The sequence below is a fragment of the Schistocerca cancellata genome, chromosome 12, assembly GCF_023864275.1.
Source record: "Schistocerca cancellata isolate TAMUIC-IGC-003103 chromosome 12, iqSchCanc2.1, whole genome shotgun sequence".
NCBI lineage: Eukaryota > Metazoa > Arthropoda > Insecta > Orthoptera > Acrididae > Schistocerca > Schistocerca cancellata.
In genome coordinates, this window is record NC_064637.1 from 24,758,450 (window position 1) to 24,779,852 (window position 21,403).

General features: G+C 47.3%; 1 protein-coding gene across 1 annotated transcript in view; it reads left to right on the forward strand.

The window, feature by feature from the left end:
- The first annotated feature begins 12,981 nt into the window (after window positions 1-12,981).
- LOC126109571 (peroxidase-like) overlaps window positions 12,982-21,403 on the forward strand; it is a 368,534-nt gene continuing 360,112 nt past the window's right edge. Inside the window, exon 1 of the mRNA XM_049914593.1 lies at window positions 12,982-13,046. The gene's annotated coding sequence lies outside the window, so the exon portion shown is untranslated. The remainder of the gene's footprint in view (window positions 13,047-21,403) is intronic.

Sequence of the window (21,403 nt, forward strand, 5' to 3'; positions counted from 1 at the left end):
GAGCTTAAATATGGTCCAGGGTGTTATTTTCCATAGGGACCTCCTTTTGCAGTCTGATGACGAGCTGCGCGCCAACTTAGAACGTAGAGGTGTTCATTTCGTCCGGCGCGTTCATCGGGGTCCGAGGGACAATCAGGTTGCTACCGGTGCCTTCATCTTGGCCTTCGAGGGTGATACGTTACCGGAAAAGGTCAAGGTGATGGTCTACCGGTGTGACGTCAGGCCCTATATTCCTCCCCCGATGCGGTGCTTCAAGTGCTGGAAGTTCGGCCATATGTCTTCCCGCTGCACTTCCAGCCTCACATGTCGAGATTGCGGACGCCCATCTCATCCCGATACTCCATGTGCCCCGCCTCCCATCTGTGTCAACTGCGGGGAGCACCATTCACCTTGCTCGCCTGACTGCAAAGTCTTTCAGAAAGAGCGCAAAATTATGGAATATAAGACCCTGGACCGGCTGAGCTATACTGAGGCCAAAAGGAAATATGACAGACTCCATCCTGTGAGAATGACATCTTCTTATGCAGCTGCTACGACAACTGTGCTAGCCCCATCAGTTTCGAGACTTCCAGCCAGCTCGATAAGCAGTACGACTCCTCCTGCCCCCTTGCCTGTGGGGGGCTCTACCCAACCGGTTGCTCCTGCACCACCTACCTCAGGAGCAACCTCCTCCCACCCGTCGGGGACGTCCGTCCCCGCTTCTCAGCCGGAGAAGCGTCTAACTTCTTCGGCTACTCTCGCCCGTAAGAGTTCCCTTGGGACCCTCCCTTCCCAGGGTTCCACCAGCGGGAAGGATGACGGCCGCCAGTGGCATAAGTCCTCACCAGCGGCCGGGCGTAGGGCTTCACGATCCTCCTCTGTCCCGGAGGCTGAATCGGTGAAGCCTTCCCAGCCGGTGCAACCCAAGGTTCAGCGAGAGAAGTCCAAGAGAAAGACCTCTAAGGCCACAGAACTTGCGGTGGCGCCAACCCCACCGCACCTTTCGCACTCTGCGTCTGAGGATGCAGTCGAGATTCTAGCGTCCGCTGAGGACCTTGATCTCGCTGGTCCCTCAGACGCCATGGATGCCTCTCGTACGGGTACTGAATCGGTGGCAGTGAGTGAACAAGCGGCGTAAATTGCCTTCCCAGTCCTTTCACGCCTTTCTCAGCCATGGACAATATCATCCTCCAGTGGAACTGCGGCGGTTTTTTCCACCATCTAGCTGAGCTCCAACAACTTATCAGCCGTCACCCTTTCTTCTGCATAGCTCTTCAGGAAACTTGGTTTCCAGCAATGCGAACCCCCGCCCTCCGTGGCTATCGGGGTTATTATAAGAACAGGGCAGCGTGTGAAAGGGTGTCGGGTGGCGTCTGCCTCTATGTCCTTCACACTCTGCACAGCGAGTCTGTCCCTCTCCACACACCTTTAGAGGCTGTCGCTGTTCGGGTGTGGACGCCACAGGCTGTTACCGTCTGCAGTCTTTACCTTCCACCGGATGGTGATGTCTCGCAGCATGTCCTGGCTGCGCTGATAGCCCAATTGCCGCCACCTTTCTTGCTATTGGGCGACTTCAACGCCCATAACCCTCTGTGGGGTGGGTCAGTGGCAACAGGTCGAGGCGCCATCGTTGAACATTTATTGTCGCAGCTCGATCTCTCGATTTTAAATGGTGGTGCCTTCACACACTTCAGTGTGGCGCATGGCACATACTCCGCCATTGACCTTTCAATATGTAGCCCTAGCCTCTTACCGTCTCTCCAATGGAGTGTGCATGACGACCTGTGTGGTAGTGACCACTTTCCGATCTTTCTGTCACTACCACAGCGTCACTCTTCTGGGCGCCCTAGCAGATGGGCTATGAATAAGGCTGACTGGGACTTGTTCTCCTCCACTGCCGCTATTGAGCCTCTCTCTAGTGATGACATTGATGCGGTGGTTCAATCGGTCACCACCGGCATCGTTACTGCCGCCGAATCTGCCATTCCCCGTTCTTCTGGGTCCCCTCGGCGGAAGGCTGTGCCTTGGTGGTCGCCTGAGATCGCTGAAGCGATTAAAGATCGCCGGCGGGCGCTCCAGCGTCACAAGCGACATCCCTCCTTAGACCACCTTATCGCCTTCAAACGGCTGCGTGCGCGGGCCCGCCTCCTTATCCGCCAAGGCAAGAAGGAGTGCTGGGAGCGGTATGTGTCCACCATTGGCCTCCATGTCACTCCTTCGCAGGTCTGGGCCAAGATTCGACGCGTCTACGGCTATCGGACCCCTGCCAGCGTCCCTGCGCTCTCACTGAATGGAGCAGTTTGTACTGACTCCGACGTCATTGCAAACCGCTTAGCAGAGCATTTTGCTATGAGTTCCGCTTCTGCGAATTACCCCCAGGCCTTCCGCTCCATTAAAGAGCGGATGGAACGTCGGAGCCTTTCTTTTCACACCGACGCTTCTGAACCCTACAACGCTCCATTCAGTGAGTGGGAATTTCAGAGTGCCCTTGCCGCTTGCCCTGATACCGCTCCCGGGCCAGATCGCATCCACTGTCAGATGCTGAAACACCTTTCAGTGGACTGCAAGCGACGCCTCCTCGACCTTTACAACCGTCTCTGGGTCGAGGGCGAGTTTCCGTCGCAATGGCGGGAAAGTATTGTCATCCCCATTTTGAAACCTGGAAAGAACCCTCTGGAGGTGGACAGCTACCGTCCCATTAGTCTCACCAACGTTCTTTGCAAGTTGCTTGAACGGATGGTGAGCCGGCGCTTAAATTGGGTACTGGAGTCTCGGGGCCTTCTGGCTCCGTCTCAGGGTGGGTTCCGGAAAGGCCGCTCCGCCGCCGACAATCTGGTGAGCCTGGAGTCGGCCATCCGTACTGCCTTTGCCCGCCGTCAGCACCTGGTCGCTGTCTTTTTCGACATGCGGAAGGCGTACGATACGACATGGCGTCATCACATCCTTTCTACGCTTCATGGATGGGGTCTTCGGGGCCCTCTGCCGATCTTTATCCGCAATTTCCTGTCGTATCGTACCTTCCGCGTGCAAGTCGCAGCCTCCTATAGTTCCACCCACGTCCAGGAGAACGGTGTGCCACAGGGTTCTGTTTTAAGTGTCTGCCTGTTTTTAATAGCCATTAACGGGCTCGCTGCGGCCGTGGGAAATTCTGTCTCTGCTTCCCTGTATGCTGACGACTTCTGCCTTTATTACAGCTCTACTGGCATTGCAGCTGTTGAACGTCAGCTACAGGGCGCTATCCGTAAGGCGCAGTCTTGGGCTGTAGAGCATGGGTTTCAGTTTTCGGCAGCCAAGACCCGCGTTATGCATTTCTGCCGGCGCCGAACAGTCCATCCTGAGCCGCGGCTTTATCTTGGCGACGAACTCCTTGCTGTGGTGGAAACCCACAGGTTTTTGGGGGTGGTTTTCGATGCCCGGTTGACTTGGCTGCCTCATATCCGGCAGCTTAAACAGACGTGTTGGCGGCATCTAAACGCTCTGAGATGCTTGAGCCACACCCACTGGGGCGCCGACCGCTCTACCCTGTTGCGGCTCTACCAGGCGTTAATCCAGTCTCGCCTGGATTATGGGTGCCTAGCTTATGGCTCAGCATCCCCATCTGCGTTGCGGGTGCTGGACCCAATTCTCCACAGCGGGATACGCCTTGCCACTGGTGCTTTCCGCACCAGCCCTGTGGACAGTGTACTAGTGGAGGCAGGTGTACCTCCACTGCGGTTCCGGCGCCAACGTTTGCTGGCCGCTTATGCGGCCCATGTTCTAAGCTTGCCCGGGCATCCAAATTATCGTGTCCTGTTCCCGCAGTCAGTCGTCCATCTGCCAGACCGTCGGCCCCGGTCGGGTTGTCCGATCGCCGTACGCGTCAAGGAGCTTCTCTGTGGGCTTGGGTTTTTCCCAGTTCCACCTCCTTTCCGGGCGCCTCTGCGTACACCCCCGTGGTGTGTTCCTCGCCCTTGCCTTCGGCTCGACTTGACACAGGGCTCGAAGGACTCGGTCCCTCCAGAGGCCTTCCGCTGCCGCTTTTATTCCATCCTGGCCACGTATCAGGGCTCTGGAATTGTTTACACCGACGGTTCGATGGTTGCTGGTCGTGTCGGGTATGCGCTAACTCTAGGGGACCATTCCGAACAATGGTCCTTGGCGGCTGGCTGCAGCGTTTACACTGCTGAGCTAGTCGCCATCTTTAGAGCCCTAGAGTATATCCGCTCCTGCTCAGGTGAGTCCTTCGTTATCTGTAGCGATTCCCTGAGCGGTTTACGAGCTCTCGACCAGTGTTTTCCTCGTTCTCGTCTGGTGATGGCTATCCATGAGTCCCTGCATACTCTTGCGCGTTGCGGCCGCTCTGTGGTCTTTGTGTGGACCCCCGGTCATGTCGGTATCCCGGGCAATGAACATGTTGACCGCCTGGCGAAAGAGGCCACGAGTAAACCATCTCTGGATGTTGGCCTCCCAGAGGCTGATTTGCGGGCGGTCCTCCGCCGAAAAGTTTTTGCGCTTTGGGACGCTGAATGGCGCGATCGGATTACACCCAATAAACTCCGTGCCATTAAGGAGACGACGACTGTGTGGCGGTCCTCCATGCGAGCCAACCGCAGGGACTCAGTCGTCCTTTGTCGGCTCCGTATTGGCCACTCCCGGCTAACACACAGTTATTTACTGCACCGGGAGGACCCTCCTGTATGTCGCTGCGGGGCGGCTTTGACGGTGGCCCACATTCTGTTGGCCTGCCCCCTTTTAGCTGTGGTCAGGCAGACATTTGCGCTGCCTGATACGCTCCCTGCCGTTTTATCCGATGACCCTGTTATGGCTGCCTTAGTTTTACGTTTTATTAGGGCAGGGAGTTTTTATTCTTTCATCTGAGTGTTTCTGTTTTATTTTTTGTTTTGATTCTGGCCTTTGGCCTATGATTTTAAACTGATCTTTTAATGTGTTTCTAAGTGGTTGGCTTTTCCTTTTTTATTTCTATGGTCGGCCAACCACTGTCACACTCTGTGTGGTTTTAGTTCGTTTTGTCTTGTCCTTGTCTCCGTTTCTCTTGTTCTGTATCGTCTGTGATCTATTCTGTTCCTCGTTTTTATTCTCTGTGGATGTTCTTTGTCTTTGGAAAAAGGGACCGATGACCGTAGCAGTCTGGTCCCTTTCATCCCCCAAACCAACCAACCAATCTGCCTCGTGGTGACTGGGTGTTGTTTGATGTCCTTAGGTTAGTTAGGTTTAAGTAGTTCTAAGTTCTAGGGGACTGATGACCATAGCTGTTAAGTCCCATAGTGCTCAGAGCCATTTGAACCATTTTGTTGTTCGAGATCCTTTGCTGTCTCTGACAGAATTACAACGTCATCGGCAAACCTGAAAGTTTTTATTTCTTCTCCCTGGACTTTAATTCCTACACCAAATTTTTCTTTTGTTTCCTTTACTGCTTGCTCGATACACAGATTGAATAACATCGTGGATGCGCCACAACCCTGTCTCTTTTCCTTCTGAACTACTGCCTTTCGCTCCCTGTATTTTACCCCTTGCCACCACTACAATTTGAAAGACAGTACCCCAGTCTACATTGACAAAAGCTTTCTCTGAGTCTGCAAATGCTACAGATGTAGGTGAGAAGTCGTAGAGCCAGTATTGCCTCGCGTGTCCCTATCATCATCATCATCATCATCATCATCATCAGCCAATTCAATCATTAGATGATGTGGCCTCTTCGAGTCTTGGATTCAGGTAGGCTTTCAGAAGTCTTCTCCAAGTGGGACGGTCTTGGGCAGTTGTCTGCCAGGTGTTACCAGCGATCTTCTTGATGTCTTTGTCCCATCTGTCTGGTGGCCTTCCTCTAGGCCTCCGGTGCTCTCTCGGTCTCCACTCCAGTACTAGCTTCGTCCATCTGTCATCTTTTCTTCTTGCGACGTGGCCAGCCCACTGCCATTTCAAGGAACCTACTCTCTCTAAGATGTCATTAACCTTCGTCACAGACCGGATGTCATCTGCCCTTTTCCTGTCCTTTCTCGTACAGCCCAGCATTGATCTCTCCATGGCTCTCTGTGCTGTCCTAAGTTTCCCTTTTGTGAATGAGTTCAGTGTCCATGTCTCGCATCCGTACGTCATCACAGGAAGAATGCATTGATCAAATACTGCTTTCTTCAGATTTACTGGCATTTTTGATCTGAATACTTTTGAATTCTTCCCAAATGCTTGCCAACCAAGCTTGATGCGTCGATAGATTTCTGGTCTTATGTCTCCCTTCATATTTGTAATCTGGCCAAGGTAGACATATTCACTGACCTCTTCTAGTAGACTGTCCTTGACTTTCACATCTCCAGCTGGGACCCATTTGTTGGATATTACTTTTGTTTTGGAAAGGTTCATGTTCAAGCCAACCAGCTGACATTCCGATGCAAGATCTGTAACTAAGTTTTTGGAGCTCTGCGAAGTCTTTGGCAATATCATCAGCAAATCTCAAGTTGGTAAGCCTTCTTCCATTAATTCTAATTCCCTTACCTTCCCAGCTCAGCTTTGGTATAGCCATTTCCAATACAGCAGAGAACAGTTTTGGGGAGATGGGATCGCCTTGCTTGACACCCCTCATGATGCGGAATTCTTGAGTCGATTCGCCGATGTTAACATAAGCTGGAGAATTCTCGTAGATTTTCCTGAGCACTTCAATGTATGCTGCTCCCACTCCTTGTTCACTCAAAGCTTGGAGGACAGCTACGTGGCTAACGGAGTCAAATGCATTTTCAAAGTCAACAAAGGCAATGCAGAGAGGCAGTTGGTATTCATTCGCTCTGCTTATCACTTCACTAACGGTCAGAATGTGGTCAATAGTGCTAAAATTGCTTCGGAATCCAGCTTGTTCTATAGGTTGGGCTGAGTCTAGGGTGGAACTAATTCGGTTTAACAAGATCTTTGTAAAAATTTTGTACAAAATTGAGAGCAAGCTGATAGGACGGTAGTTTTTAATATTGTGAATACTTCCTTTCTTGTGTATCAAAATAATCTTAGCCTTGTTCCACGATAGTGGGATTGAAGCACAGCGCAGGCAGGAAGTAAATACTTTTGCCAAGTGATTTATTGTTACCTCTCCTGCCAGTTTGAGGATGTCAACGCTGAGCTCATCATCATCCGGCACTGTTCCCTTCCTCATGCTATCTAGGGCACACTTGACTTCCGATGGGAGTATATCTGGAACACTAGGTATATCATTTAAATTAGATACACTCAAATTTTCCCCTGGATTCCTATACAAATTGCTATAAAAGTATCTGATGAACTTCAAAACCGCCTCCTTTTCAGTGATTCGACTGTCATTTCCATCGAGTGCGATAATCTGCGTTTGGCTGACTTTAAACTTGTCTTGTTCTCCAAGCTTGCTCGTAAGGTGTCTTCAGTGAATTTCTGTATGTCAGTTTTCATTTCTCTTCGCACTGCCTTACATAGTTCGGAGTACGCCACCATGTCACGATCGGTTTGGATTTTCATTTCTCTCCTCTGTTGTAAAAGGGTTTCAGTTTTGGCACTGAATTTCTTTGGTTGTTTATTTTTTTTGGCATAGGCCACCGACTTCTTGTGCACTTGAAACAATCATTTCCGCCAAATCACAATCTTTAGTTACGTGGAACTTGCTTTGGAGGACTTCTTGGAATTTCGAGGAATGTTCTTCCAGGATTTTGAGGTTGATTACCCTTCTCTTCCCTTTCATAAGTTTACTCCTTTCATTTCTTACATTGAGTTCGACCCTTGCTCTCACAAGACGGTGATCACTGCCAGTGTTGAACTGATTTAGCACTGATACGTCTTTTACAATCTGCCGAATATTTGACAGAATAAAGTCTATCTCATTTTTGACACTGAAATTTGGGCTCCTCCAAGTCCATTTTCGGTCAGGGTGCTTCTTAAAGAACGTACTCATGATGGACATACTGGTGTACTCAGCGAACTGGACTAATCTCTCACCCCTATCGTTTCCGGCGTCAATCCCATAGTTGCCCACCACTGTGTCGCCTTGTTTCTTGGTGCCAACTTTTGCACTGAAATCGCCAATGACCATCTGGAAGTGGGGTTGCTAGTCCCCCATCGGGCGCCTGCCCAGGTGGCGGATAGGGGAAAGCCTCCCAGATATGGGTGGCACCGGGGAAATGAAATACCCGGGGTGGACCAAAACTAGCAGTGTGGTGGCGTCTGTACTCTAGTGGAGCGGCCTACCAAAGGTGTCTGTACCCCATGTCAGGGGCGGCCTGGAAACTATATCGCCAATCCGTTCTGAAGCAAGCGTGGCGATTATGCTTCTCACCTTCCAGTCATGTTGTGTGACTTTTATGTTAAATTTTCCGGAGTAATAGTCCCACAGTCGGTGGGAGCAACTCTGATGTCCCAAAGACCAAGTGGTGCTAAGAAGAAGATACAGACTCTTCACGTCTGCACATATAACTGTCGCTCTCTAATAGGCAACGACAGACTAAAAGAGATCGAGAAAGAGCTCACAAAAATCAACTGGAGTATTGTTGGTTTAAGCGAAGTTCGCCGAAAAGGGGAAGACTGTCTCCGTTTGCGCTCTGGCAACTTCTTTTTACTTTTGTGGCGACCCAGAAGGAAAACTCAATGGAGTTGGGTTCTTAATCAACAAGAATATTGCTGATAGAGTATCTGTCTTAGAAGGAACTTCCAGCAGGACAGCTCGAATGGTCCTGAAGGTGTCGAATAGGTACAAAATACAGATTGTTCAGGTGTACGCTCCCACCTCAAGTCACCCTGACGAAGAAATTGAATCCTTTTACGAAAGTCTGGATAACACCTGTAAAAAAGGTAGCGTGTCCCTATATTTCTCCGGAATCGAAACTTACTTTCTAGCGCTAAGCTTAAAGATTTGTCACAATCCATTTTTTTGCGAACGGGATATCGGTCAGCACCACCGAACGAAACAAAATGATATGCGTCTCGCCGAATGCCGTCCGAAGACCGTACGTTGGGGCGTTGAGGTCTGTTGTACTGAGAGCGCGCACGTACAGGCGCACTGGGGTACCGGTTTGATAAAGGACGGCCGTCTTCGTACGGCGTCGGTGCGTTGTGAGCGCAGCCTTAGCGAGGGGTAGGGGGAACGTGTGCACAGTCACCATCCTCAGATTCGTCATACTCGTGGGAATGGCCTAGCCAGTGGGGAGAGGATGCGTAATTCCCCGATACTTTTCAGCTAGTGTTGCGCAACGTAATGTAATAAATGAAAAAAGCTCATTTAACTAACAACTCAGGCAGACAGATCGAACGTTATAGGGTTTTTTTTTTTATTTCACTGACTATTGTTAAGTTTTACAAAAGTAGTGAAAAGGTGCAGACCTAAATTATGAGACAAACAAACTCTCCTAAATGCTTGACACGGTTCTTAAATCCGTGATAGTGGCATCCTAATTCCACGAACGGTTTCCCAATTCCGTGAGACAAAAACAACTAACATATATTACACAAAACTAGAACGTGTTAACATTACATTGTGATCCACTACATTGTGGTAACTTCGCCAACATATTAATGCGATGAAAAATAACACCTTATAATTAATCCGCCACGAGACATTTGACTCTCATTTTTGAATGCTGAAGATTAGATGGGTAGATCACATAACTAATGAGGAGGTATTGAATAGAATTGGGGAGAAGAGGAGTTTGTGGCACAGCTTCACTAGAAGAAGGGATCGGTTGGTAGGACATGTTCTGAGGCATCAAGGGATCACCAATTTGGTATTGGAGGGCAGCGTGGAGGGTAAAAATCGTAGAGGGAGACCAAGAGGTGAATACACTAAGCAGATTCAGAAGGATGTAGCCTGCAGTAGGTACTGGGAGATGAAGAAGCTTGCGCAGGATAGAGTAGCATGGAGAGCTGCATCAAACCAGTCTCAGGACTGAAGACCACAACAACAACAACCATGGTGGAAGCTGAAGAACTGACTTAAATTTTTTTAAATACGATCTAACAAGGGGAAAAAAGGACGGCTTCAAAAGTCCGTGCACCAATCTTAGCTGAAGTGCTGCGCTGCTGCAATGACTAACATTCCTGGCTTCTAAGGAAGAAGACCCGAGTTCAAATCAAGAATTTTCCAAATCTATTAAAAACTGTGGTAAGAACTGACATTATTAACTATAAAGTTTGAGTTTTTTCTAAACGTGAAGTTTAAATTGTAACAGCTCTTTTATTTTTTCATAAATTAAATAAATTCTAGAGTTTCATACACCTGTAAGGATGATTTGTATGCTGTGCAAAATTAATCGAAGACTCTCTCTTATTTATCAAGAAAAGTGCCTGAACCCACCGATTCCATATTCTGGTAACAGTCATTGAATCTCGACCAATGCGAGCAGCAATGTCGCGATAGGGTAAACCGCAATCGCGATAGGCTACAATCCGACCTTTATCAAAGTCAGAAACGTGATGGTACGCATATCTCCTCCTTACACGAGGCATCAAAACAACGTTTCACCAGGCAACGCCGGTCAACTGCTGTTTGTGTATGAGAAATCGGTTGGAAACTTTCCTCACGTCAGCAAGTTGTGGGTGTCGCCAGCGGCGCCAACCTTGTCTGAATGCTCTGGAAAGCTAATCATTTGCCTATCACAGCATCTTCTTCCTGTCGGTTAAATCTGGCGTCTGGAGCACGTCATCTTCGTGGTGTAGCAATTTTAATGGCCAGTAGTGTAGAAAGGAAACAAATTTACTTGTATAATAATCCTTGCTTCTCTGGATGTTCTGAAAAACTACTGCAGACACACGTCTGGGACATGCTTATTAGATCCACCAGACGAATAACAAGAAAATAAATGGAAATCGTGCTTTACTTTAACCTCTCACAGTTTTTCAATGGCTTCATATTAGTGAAGTTGCTAAAATTTAGGCAAAGTCTTGTATTAGCGAGAACTCGGTAACTAAGCATTTGCGGACCTATGTTTATATGAAATTTTTTTCTAATTTTACTCGTAGAATAACATATTAAAATACCGGGTGATGAAAAAGTCAGTATAAATTTGAAAACTGAATAAATCATAGAATAATGTAGGTAGAGAGGGACAAATTGACACGCATGCTTGGAATGACATGGGGTTTTATTAGAACCAAAAAAATACAAAAGTTCAAAAAATGTCCGACAGATAGCGGTTCATCTGATCAGAATAGCAATAATTAGCATAACAAAGTAAGACAAAGCAAAGATGATGTTCTCTACAGGAAATGCTCAATATGTCCACCATCATTGCTCAACAATAGCTGTAGTCGAGGAATAATGTTGTGAACAGCACTGTAAAGCATGTCCGGAGTTGTGCTGAGGCATTGGCGTCGGATGTTGTCTTTCAGCATCCCTAGAGATGTCGGTCGATCACGATACACTTGCGCCTTCAGGTAACCCCAAAGCCAATAATCGCACGGACTGAAGTCTGGGGGCCTGGGAGGCCAAGCGTGACGAAAGTGGCGGCTGAGCGCACGATCATCACCAAACGACGCGCGCAAGAGGTCTTTCACGCGTCTAGCAATATGGGGTGGAGCGCCGTCCTGCGTAAACATCGTACGTTCCAGCAGGTGTTTATCAGCCAGGCTGGGGATGATGCGACTCTGTAACATATCGGCGTACCTGTCACCCGTCAAGGTAGCAGTTTTGCTGTCCAGTGCCATCTGTCGGACATTTTGTGAACTATGTTTTTTTTTGTTCTAATGAAACCCTAAGTGTCAATTTTTACCTCTCTATCTACATTATTGCGTGGTTTATTAAGTTTTCAAATTTATACCGACTTTTTGATCACCCGGTATTTACCTATGTTTTTTTTCGATATATCGACGGCCGATGATATTTTCTTTAAATATCGATATATCGGATTCTCGGTATTTTTTTAAAATATCAGCAGTCTTTTTTTTTAAATAGAGGTGGAGCCCCTCCACGCCCACACCGGCATGATGGCCAACACAAAAGGTCTACTGCCATCTCTGCATAAGGGTTAGTATTCACTAAAGTGAGGTGTCGCAGGATGTGGGTACTGCGATGTTTGCGTACGTCTAGTTAGGATTAACCATTAATACGCGCTCATCTGGAGATAGATTGGTCGAAATCTGACGAAGGGTAGCGGTTTGAAGGGCAGAGGAAAAAAGTGCCAAGGCAAGAGCCAAGGGAAAAAAAAACTCTGCGAAAGTTAGGTCGGGCGGCAAGAGCAGTAGCGGTTGTCTTGGTGCCTGCGATAGGTTGTGCAAGGATAGGCTTTGTTAGTAGTGGGTATCATGCATGTCGATACCTTGACGTTGTGCGTTTGTGCTGCTTGGCGGCTGGCGCTGGGTGCTGGTACACAGTCCTCGTTCAGCGTCCTGCAACCTGCAGCAGTTAGGTTTGTTATCGATCTTGTGTCCGATAGGTCATATACCGGAGGCACAGTGTGAGGGAGTGTTGGCAGATTGTTCGTGCGTCCGTGGGCGAGCTCGTCGGTGTCCCTGCTGTGGCCTGTCGGTCGGCTCTAATAGCAGCTGGTAGTTGCCAGTCAGTGTCGCTGATATCCAGGGGCTTGCCGACGTTTGTCGCTGTTTGCGTATGTTAGTTTACCATAGGTGGTTATGCCCTAGCTAGCAGTGTCTTTGGTCGCTTGTGTTTCCACCTGTGGTTGTGATAAAGAACGGTATTTGAGGCGAGGCCGTTCCGCGCTCCCTACGCAGTTGGTGGGGCGAGGTGATGGACTGGCGGACTCACGGACGCAGGCTCCCCCCCGGATGTCGGTACGACTGAACTCCGAGCGACGAGGTGGCGAAGGACGATTTGTTTCTGCGGGGCGAGCGAGCATACCGGGGGCGGTTCCAGGAAACCGGGGGCTTCCGGTGGCCGCTCTTGGGCGGCTGGGGTGCTCCACACGGCGGCCGCCGGACACGGTCGAGCTCCGTGAGTCACGCTCCACCCCCACCAGAGCCTTCCGCCGTCCCCCCCACCCGGCCACGCCGAAGCGACCCGCGCGCGTTTATAAGCAGGGCCGCGTCGCCGGTCGCGCTCAGTGCTCGCCGCCCAACAGCCCAAGTCGAGGTCGCGGAAGGCTCCAGCTTCAAGGTCGAGCGGCCAGCGGTCATCAGAGGTAGGCGCGCCGGCTAACGCAGATCTGCAGGCGCCAAGCCATGTCTCTAACCTGTCCAGTGTTACCACAGCTCCGCGTGTATTGCCGAGGAGAAAAATCCGAGGCAATTTTTTTTTTTTTTAATTGCGTTCTGGACTGTGGTGGCTAAAGTCATAGGATATGTGCGGCAACTCGGCGTAGGCTCAACTCGGAAGTCCCCTGCAGAAATATTAAGCCATTCTGCCTCTGCAGCCTTCCACGATTGTTGGCGGTGCAGGATTTTCTGCATTAACTGATCCCTCGACAGTAACTTCGGTAGGATTCATGTCGGACCATCTGGGTTACCAAATTGTTGTTGTGGTCTTCAGTCCTGAGACTGGTTTGATGCAGCTCTCCATGCTCCTCTATCCTGTGCAAGCTTCATCATCTCCCAGTACCTACTGCAGCCTACATCCTTCTAAATCTGCTTAGTGTATTCATCTCTTGGTCTCCCTCTACAATTTTTACCCTCCACGCTGCCCTCTAATACTAAATTGGTGATCCCTTGATGCCTCAGAACATGTCCTACCAACCGATGCCTTCTTCTTGTCAAGTTGTGCCACAAACTTCTCTTCTCCCCAATTCTATTCAATACGTCCTCATTAGTTATGTGATCTACCCATCTTATCTTCAGCATTCTTCTGTAGCACCACATTTCGAAAGCTTCTATTCTCTTCTTGTCCAAACTATTTATCGTCCATGTTTCAAATCCATACATGGCTACACTCCATAAAAATACTTTCAGAAACGACTTCCTGACACTTAAATTTCTACTCGATGTTAACAAATTTCTCTTCTTCAGAAACGCTTTCCTAGCCATTGCCAGTCTACATTTTACATCCTCTCTACTTCGACCATCATCAGTTATTTTGCTTCCCACATAGCAAAACTGTTTACTACTTTAAGTGTCTCATTTCCTAATCTAATTCCCTCAGCATCACCCGACTTAATTGGACTACATTCCATTATCCTCGTTTTGCTTTTATTGATGTTCATCTTATACCCTCCTTTCATGACACTATCCATTCCGTTCAACTGCTCTTCCAAGTCCCTTGCTATCTCTGACAGAATTACAATGTCATCGGCGAACCTCAAAGTTTTTATTTCTTCTCCGTGGATTTCAATGCGTACTCCGAATTTTTCTTTTGTTTCCTTCACTGCTTGCTCAATATACAGATTGAATAACATCGGGGAGAGGCTACAACCCTGTCTCACTCCCTTCCCAACCACTGCTTCCCTTTCACGTCCCTCGGCTCTTATAACTGCCATCTGGTTTCTCTACAAATTGTAAATAGAATTTCGCTCCCTGTATTTTACCCCTGCCACCTTCAGAATTTTAGAGTATTCCAGTTAACATTGTCAAGAGCTTTCTGTAAGTCTACAAATGCTAGAAACGTAGGTTTGCCTTTCCTTGGTCTACAAAATTATTCGCTTGAATTGTCCAGAATGTTCTTCAAACCGTTCGCGACTTGGCGTATTGTGATCCACAAAAATTGTTTCGTTGTTTGGAATGAATGGCTACAAATGGTAGCCAAACGTCTCCATATCCAGCCAATTATCGCTTCAGTTGTACCACAGCACCCAGTGTATTGGAGATAAACACAGTGCACACCATTACGGAGCCGTCTTCTGCTTCGGCAGTGTCTTGTTGACAACCTGGGTCTGCGCTGCACTTGAGCCCTACCGTCAGGTCTTACCATCTGAAATCAGGAGTCATCGTACCAGACCACGGCTTTCCAGTCTAGCGTCCATCCGATATGGTCTCGAGCCCAGGTGAGTCGCCGCAGGTGTTGTCGTGATGTGTAGCCCAATAACGCCAAATTTCCCTACACTCTCCTAGAGGGTAAAAAATGGTTCAAATGGCTCTGAGCACTATGGGACTTAACTTCTGAGGTCATCAGTCCTCTAGAACTTAGAACTACTTAAACCTAAGTAACCTAAGGACATCACACTCGTCCATGCCCGAGGCAGGATTCGAACCTGCAACCGTAGCGGTCGCGCGGTTCCAAACTGTAGCGCCTAGAACCGATCGGCCACTCCATCCGGCCCTAGCGGATACGTTCGTCGTAAGTTCCACATTGATCCCTGCGCTTAGCCGGCCGGTGTGGCCGTGCTCAGAGCCATTTGAACCATTTTTTGATGCCTGCGCTTATTCCACGCAGTGTTGCGTGTCTGTTAGCACTGACAACACTGCACAAACGCCGTTGTTCACGATGAGAGTCAATGCCTCAAGTGCCGTATTCTCGACAAGCTCTTGACACTATGGATCGTGGAATACTGAATTCCCTAACGATTTCCGCAGTGACCTATCCCATGCGTGTAGGCCCAATTAGGATTCCGCGTTCAAAGTCTGCTACTTCCCGTCGTGCTGCCATAATCAGTTCGGAAACCTTTTCGCATGAATCAGCTGAGTCCAAATGTCAGCTCCGTGAATGCACCGCCATTTCATACCTTGTGTACAGGATGCTACAGCAATTTGTATATGTGCGTGGCTTCTGTCACATCAGTGGAATTTTCTGTTCTCTTCACGGTTTCAAGAAAATAGCCACTGAGCTATAATTTACTTTCAAAAATTGTCCCATTTGAAGATATCCCTCGAAAGCGTCCACTGCTGGTTAATAAGAATTGGTCTGGTGTGAGTTGGACTGGCGCACTGAGAGTCCAGTACAAACATAATTATTTGTCTACAGACAGTTCATCCATTCCAGGAATCGAGAAACGCGACGGATTTTTTCGCTGTTATCGACGTTGATACTCGTAAGAAAATGGTTCTAATGGCTCTGAGCACTATGGGACTTAACGTCGGATGTCAGCAGTCCCCTAGAACTTAGAACTACTTTAACCTAACTAACCTAAGGACATCACACACGTCCATGCCCGAGGCAGGATTCGAACCTGCGACCGTAGCGGTCGCGCGGTTCCAGACTGAAGCGACTAGAAGCGCTCGGCCACACCGGCCGGTGATACTGGCAAGATATCAGTCACAGGGATTCCAAAACTTTCAGGAATGTTTTTATTTCAAATTTGAAGTCGAATAACTAATGGTAAAAGAAATATTTTTTTCACGTGATATAATTCCAGATTAAGAATTTTCGAATTTTTTTTTTTTACTTTACTTGTACTGAGAAATCTTGCTTTCATGGTTCTAGGTCAACGAGAAGTACGCTGTAGGTATTGACGAGTGAGTTTAGCAATATCAAAATGTGTGACATCAGTGGCCTTCCAGCCAATATTGTCAAAACGTTTCTCTAAATCTACAAATACTAGAAATGTATGTTTACGTTTCTTCCACTTATCTTCTAAGGTGTGCCATACGGTCAGTATAGTCTCGAGTATTCGTGCATGTGTCTGGAACCGAAACTTGGACAGGATTTGTTACTGGTGTAAAGTATGGCTGCTGACTCTAAATATAGATAAGTGTAAATTAATGCAGATGAATAGGAAAAAGAATCCCGTAATGTTTGAATACTCTATTAGTAGTGTAGCGCTTCACACAGTCACGTCGATTAAATATTTGGGCGTAACATTGCAGAGCGATATGAAGTGGGACAAGAAGGTAGTGGCAGTTGTGGGGAAGGCGGACAGTCGTCTATGGTTCATTGGTAGAATTTTGGGAAGCTGTGGTTCATCTGTAAAGGAGACCGCTTATAAAACACTAATACGACCTATTCTTGAGTACTGCTCGAGCGTTTGGGATCCCTATCAGGTCGGATTGAGGGAGGGCATAGAAGCAATTCAGAGGCGGGCTGCTAGATTTGTTACTGGTAGGTTTGGCCATCACGCGAGTGTTACGAAAATGCTTCAGGAACTCGGGTGGGGGTCTCTGGAGGAAAGGAGGCGTCCTTTTCGTGAATCGCTACTGTGGAAATTTAGAGAACTAGCATTTGAAGCTGACTGCAGTACAATTTCACTGCCGCCGAAAGACCACAAAGATAAGAGAAATTAGGGCTCTAACAGAGGCATATAGGCAGTAATTTTTCCCTCGTTCAGTTTGGGAGTGGAACAGGGAGAGAAGATGCTAGTTGTGGTACGAGGTACCCTCCGCCACGCACCGTATGGTGGATTGCGGAGTATGTATGTAGATGTAGTAGATGTAGATGATATTCCCCGAGGTTGCCTCCTACCAGTTTTTCCATTTTCCTGCAAATATATTTACCTTCAACTACTGTATAACCTCGACGTTCTGCAATATCCGCGGTGGATTTCAAAAACTTTTTTTTTCTGCTGTATAGGATTCGAAGTTCGTGTAGAGGTCGGCGATCATTACGTAAACTGACAATCGTAATTTGTCAGCATCGCACCGTCTTTATCCTTCCTCATGAACTGTTTCGGTCACAGCCATCGTGAAATCAAAATGAAAACAGAGTCAGCAGATACAAGCTGTCTCGTCAACTACAGAAATGGATGGTGGTGATGGTGGTACACTTGTCACTGTAAGGTGCTGTTGTTGACCAGAGACCTTGTACCCAATCTTGATTTCATTCTGATCAGATTTTTTAAATCCAGATCCACAGTAGCCATAAATTTCTTACTTGGCTGTATTGCGGCTGAACTGTTTAATTTTAGTTTTCTTCTGCGGCAGTGCATAATTTACGCTTTAGACTGTTTTTAAGTACCATTCTGTGATGACACATATGGACTTGTTTCAATGTAGTGTGTGTTTTATATGAAGCACATTTGAGTATACCATTCAAACATTCCAAATAACGAAACTTACTGGCAGATTAAAACTGTATGCCGGATCGAGACACGAACTCGGAACCTTTGCCTTTCGCGGGCAAGTGCTCTACCAACTGAGCTGCCCAAGCACCACTCACGACCCGCCCTCACAGCTTCAGTTCCGCCAGCACTTGCCGTAAAAGGCAAAGGTCCCGCGTTCGAGTCTCGGTCCGGCACACAGTTTTAATCTTCCAGGAAGTTTCATTTCAGCGCGCACTCCGCTGCAGAGTGAAAATTTCATTCTGGATTCCAACTAACACCACTATCGTTACCAGTTTAAAAATCACATATTGTGCAAAAACACGTTGCGCACAGTCTACGTAGAAGATAGGCTGAACAACGAGTTACGTCAACAGTTTCAACATATGATGCATGAAGTAATGTATGTAATAATACATAAACTGCGATCCAAAGAAGTGCTGTGGTCAGCCACCGTTTTTCCTCGACAGCTTATCAACAGCGACTTTTTTTTTTTTGGAGTTGTCTAACGGGAGTTTTGATTTTTCAAGCTTTTTCTCCCAATTTATCTAAATCCTAAAGGATCACAGTTGCGCCCTTTGACACGCCAAACGCTTAACCCTATTTAAGTCAGTTTATTACATCTCCACGTATAAATCGCAACGAGCAGCGTCGGCAGCAGATCTAGATCTCCCACTTCTTGAGCTCTATTGGTTCCAAACTCCATAGAAGTGTGCACAGGTCCACACATTACGTGAACTTATGGGTCCTTTTTATAAATCCCACAAGCGTGACCTTCGTTCTTGTAAAAAAAAAAAAAAAATAGCACTCCGTCTTCAGGCCACAAGTGGCCCCCTCGGGACCATCCGACCGCCGTGTCATCCTCAGTGGAGGATGTGGGTAGGAGGGGCGTGGGGTCAGCACACCGCTCTCCCGGTCGTTATGATGGTTTCCTTTGACCGGAGCCGCTACTACTCGGTCCAGTAGCTCCTCAATTGGCATCACGAGGCTGAGTGCACCTCGAAAAATGGCAACAGCGCATGGCGGCCTGGATGGTCACCCATCCAAGTGCCGACCACGCCCGACAGCGCTTAACTTCGGTGATCTCACGAGAACCTGTGTATCCAATGCGGCAAGGCCGTTGCCTTCGTTCTTATAAAGTTGACATCAAAAGCCCAGTTTCGTTTGTATGCAACTAAAAACGTCTACAGTCAAAATATTTTGGTATATTTTCGACCCGCTAATTTCATTGCGTCGACAGTAATTCTTGGGCAATTTATTCGTTTCTAAACTCACAACTTTACACCCTGAAGAACACTTTAAGCACTGATATGCCTTTTCATCGAAAGATTTTGTGACGGTCTGATACGATCTTCCGGTTTTATTCCAACCCGTTTTCCCCAGTTCATTCATCTCTAAATATCTTGTACGACTGTGGTGGTTTTCCACAACGAACTTCACTCTAATTGTTTACGATTTTCAGTGAAACTTCTTTTGATCTCCAGTTTTTAGAGTTGTTTGATGTATACTTAATTTTATCCAGTTTTAACATCACTCCATCCCCGTTACCTCGGTCGTCATTCGCCACTAATCTGTCTGTACATATCGTATGTAGATATCTCAAATAAGTTACTATCGGTTCAACATACAGTAAGGTTCTCAGATGGTAATATACTCAGAGGGCATATTTACTTTTGAAAACTCCTAAGAAATCGAAATGTGGAAGCGGTTGCGTCCTTATGTGCAGGATTTTTCTCTTGGCGCTTTTCATCGATTATCGACCATATAGACGTCTTGGAGATCGCAATAATATTTCACGAAAGTCTACGCTATACTTTTCACAGAAAGAACTTTTAAGGATAAAAGGAAATAAGGAAGTTTAAGGGTTTAGCGTCATGTTGACTACGAGACCATTAGAAGGTATATGAAACAAAAAGCACTCACCCGAATCCGATATTTACATGGCAACAGAGGTGATGGAACTCCAGTCTCGAGCCGTACCCCTTATATTCGGCAACACCGCGTGCCACATTTGTAGCAAGTCCCACTGGAAACATTAACGCACAGTTCTTCGATTTTCAGACGCACTCGATCGAACAAGTGGTTTGTAAGGTACTACGTCATTTCCTTAAGTTTCTTGCCACGTATCTCGTCATAGCAACTGCTTTACTACATTTAGTTTTATGGGGTCATTCCACTTCAGGTCGCTTTGGACTATTACATCTAGGTATCTTACGGTATTTGCTGCTAACAGTGCTTTATCGCCTACAGAGTAATCGATTATTAATGGATCTCTTCACCTATTCATGCGCAATAGGTAACATTTATTTTCGTTCGAGGACCACTGCCGGAGCCCGTATGATCAATCGTCCACAGGTATTCCAGCATTTCGATACAGCCTTAATATCTACTCTGTAGGAATCAGCATGGGTTTCGAAAAAGACGATCGTGTGAAACACTGCTCGCGCTATTCGTCCACGAGACTCAGAGGGCCATAGACACGGGTTCCCAGGTAGATGCCGTGTTTCTTGACTTCCGCAAGGCGTTCGATACAGTTCCCCACAGTCGTTTAATGAACAAAGTAAGAGCATGTGGACTATCAGACCAATTGTGTGATTGGATTGAAGAATTCCTAGATAACATAACGCAGCATGTCATTCTCAATGGAGAGAAGTCTTCCAAAGTAAGAGTGATTTCAGGTGTGCCGCAGGGGAGTGTCGTAGGACCGTTGCTATTCACAATATACATAAATGACCTTGTGGATGACATCGGAAGTTCACTGAGGCTTTTTGCGGATGATGCTGTGGTATATCGAGAGGTTTTAACAATGGAAAAATGTACTGAAATGCAGGAGGATCTGCAGCGAATTGACGCATGGTGCAGGGAATGGCAGTTGAATCTCAATGTAGACAAGTGTAATGTGCTGCGAATAAATAGAAAGAAAGAAAGATCATTTAGCTACAATATAGCAGGTCAGCAACTGGAAGCAGTTAATTCCATAAATTATCTGGGAATACGCATTAGGAGTGATTTAAAATGGAATGATCATATAAAGTTGATCGTCGGTAAAGCAGATGCCAGACTGAGATTCACTGGAAGAATCCTAAGGAAATGCAATCCGAAAACAAATGAAGTAGGTTGCAGTACGCTTGTTCGCCCACTGCTTGAATACTGCTCAGCAGTGTGGGATCCGTACCAGATAGGGTTGATAGAAGAGATAGAGAAGATCCAACGGAGAGCAGCGCGCTTCGTTACAGTATCATTTAGTAATCGCGAAAGCGTTACGGAGATGATAGATACACTCCAGTGGAAGACTGCAGGAGAGACGCTCAGTAGCTCGGTACGGGCTTTTGTTGAAATTTCGAGAACATTCCTTCACCGAGGAGTCAAGCAGTATATGGCTCCCTCCTACGTATATCTCGCGAAGAGACCATGAGGATAAAATCAGAGAGATTAGAGCCCACACAGAGGCATACCGACAATTCTTCTTTCCACGAACAATACGAGACTGGAATAGAAAGGAGAACCGATAGAGGTACTCAAGGTACCCTCCGCCAGACACCGTCAGGTGGCCTGCGGAATATGGATGTAGATGTAGATATAGATGTAGATGTAGAATATATGAAGGCGCTCACTAAGTAATACAACACATTTTTTCTGAA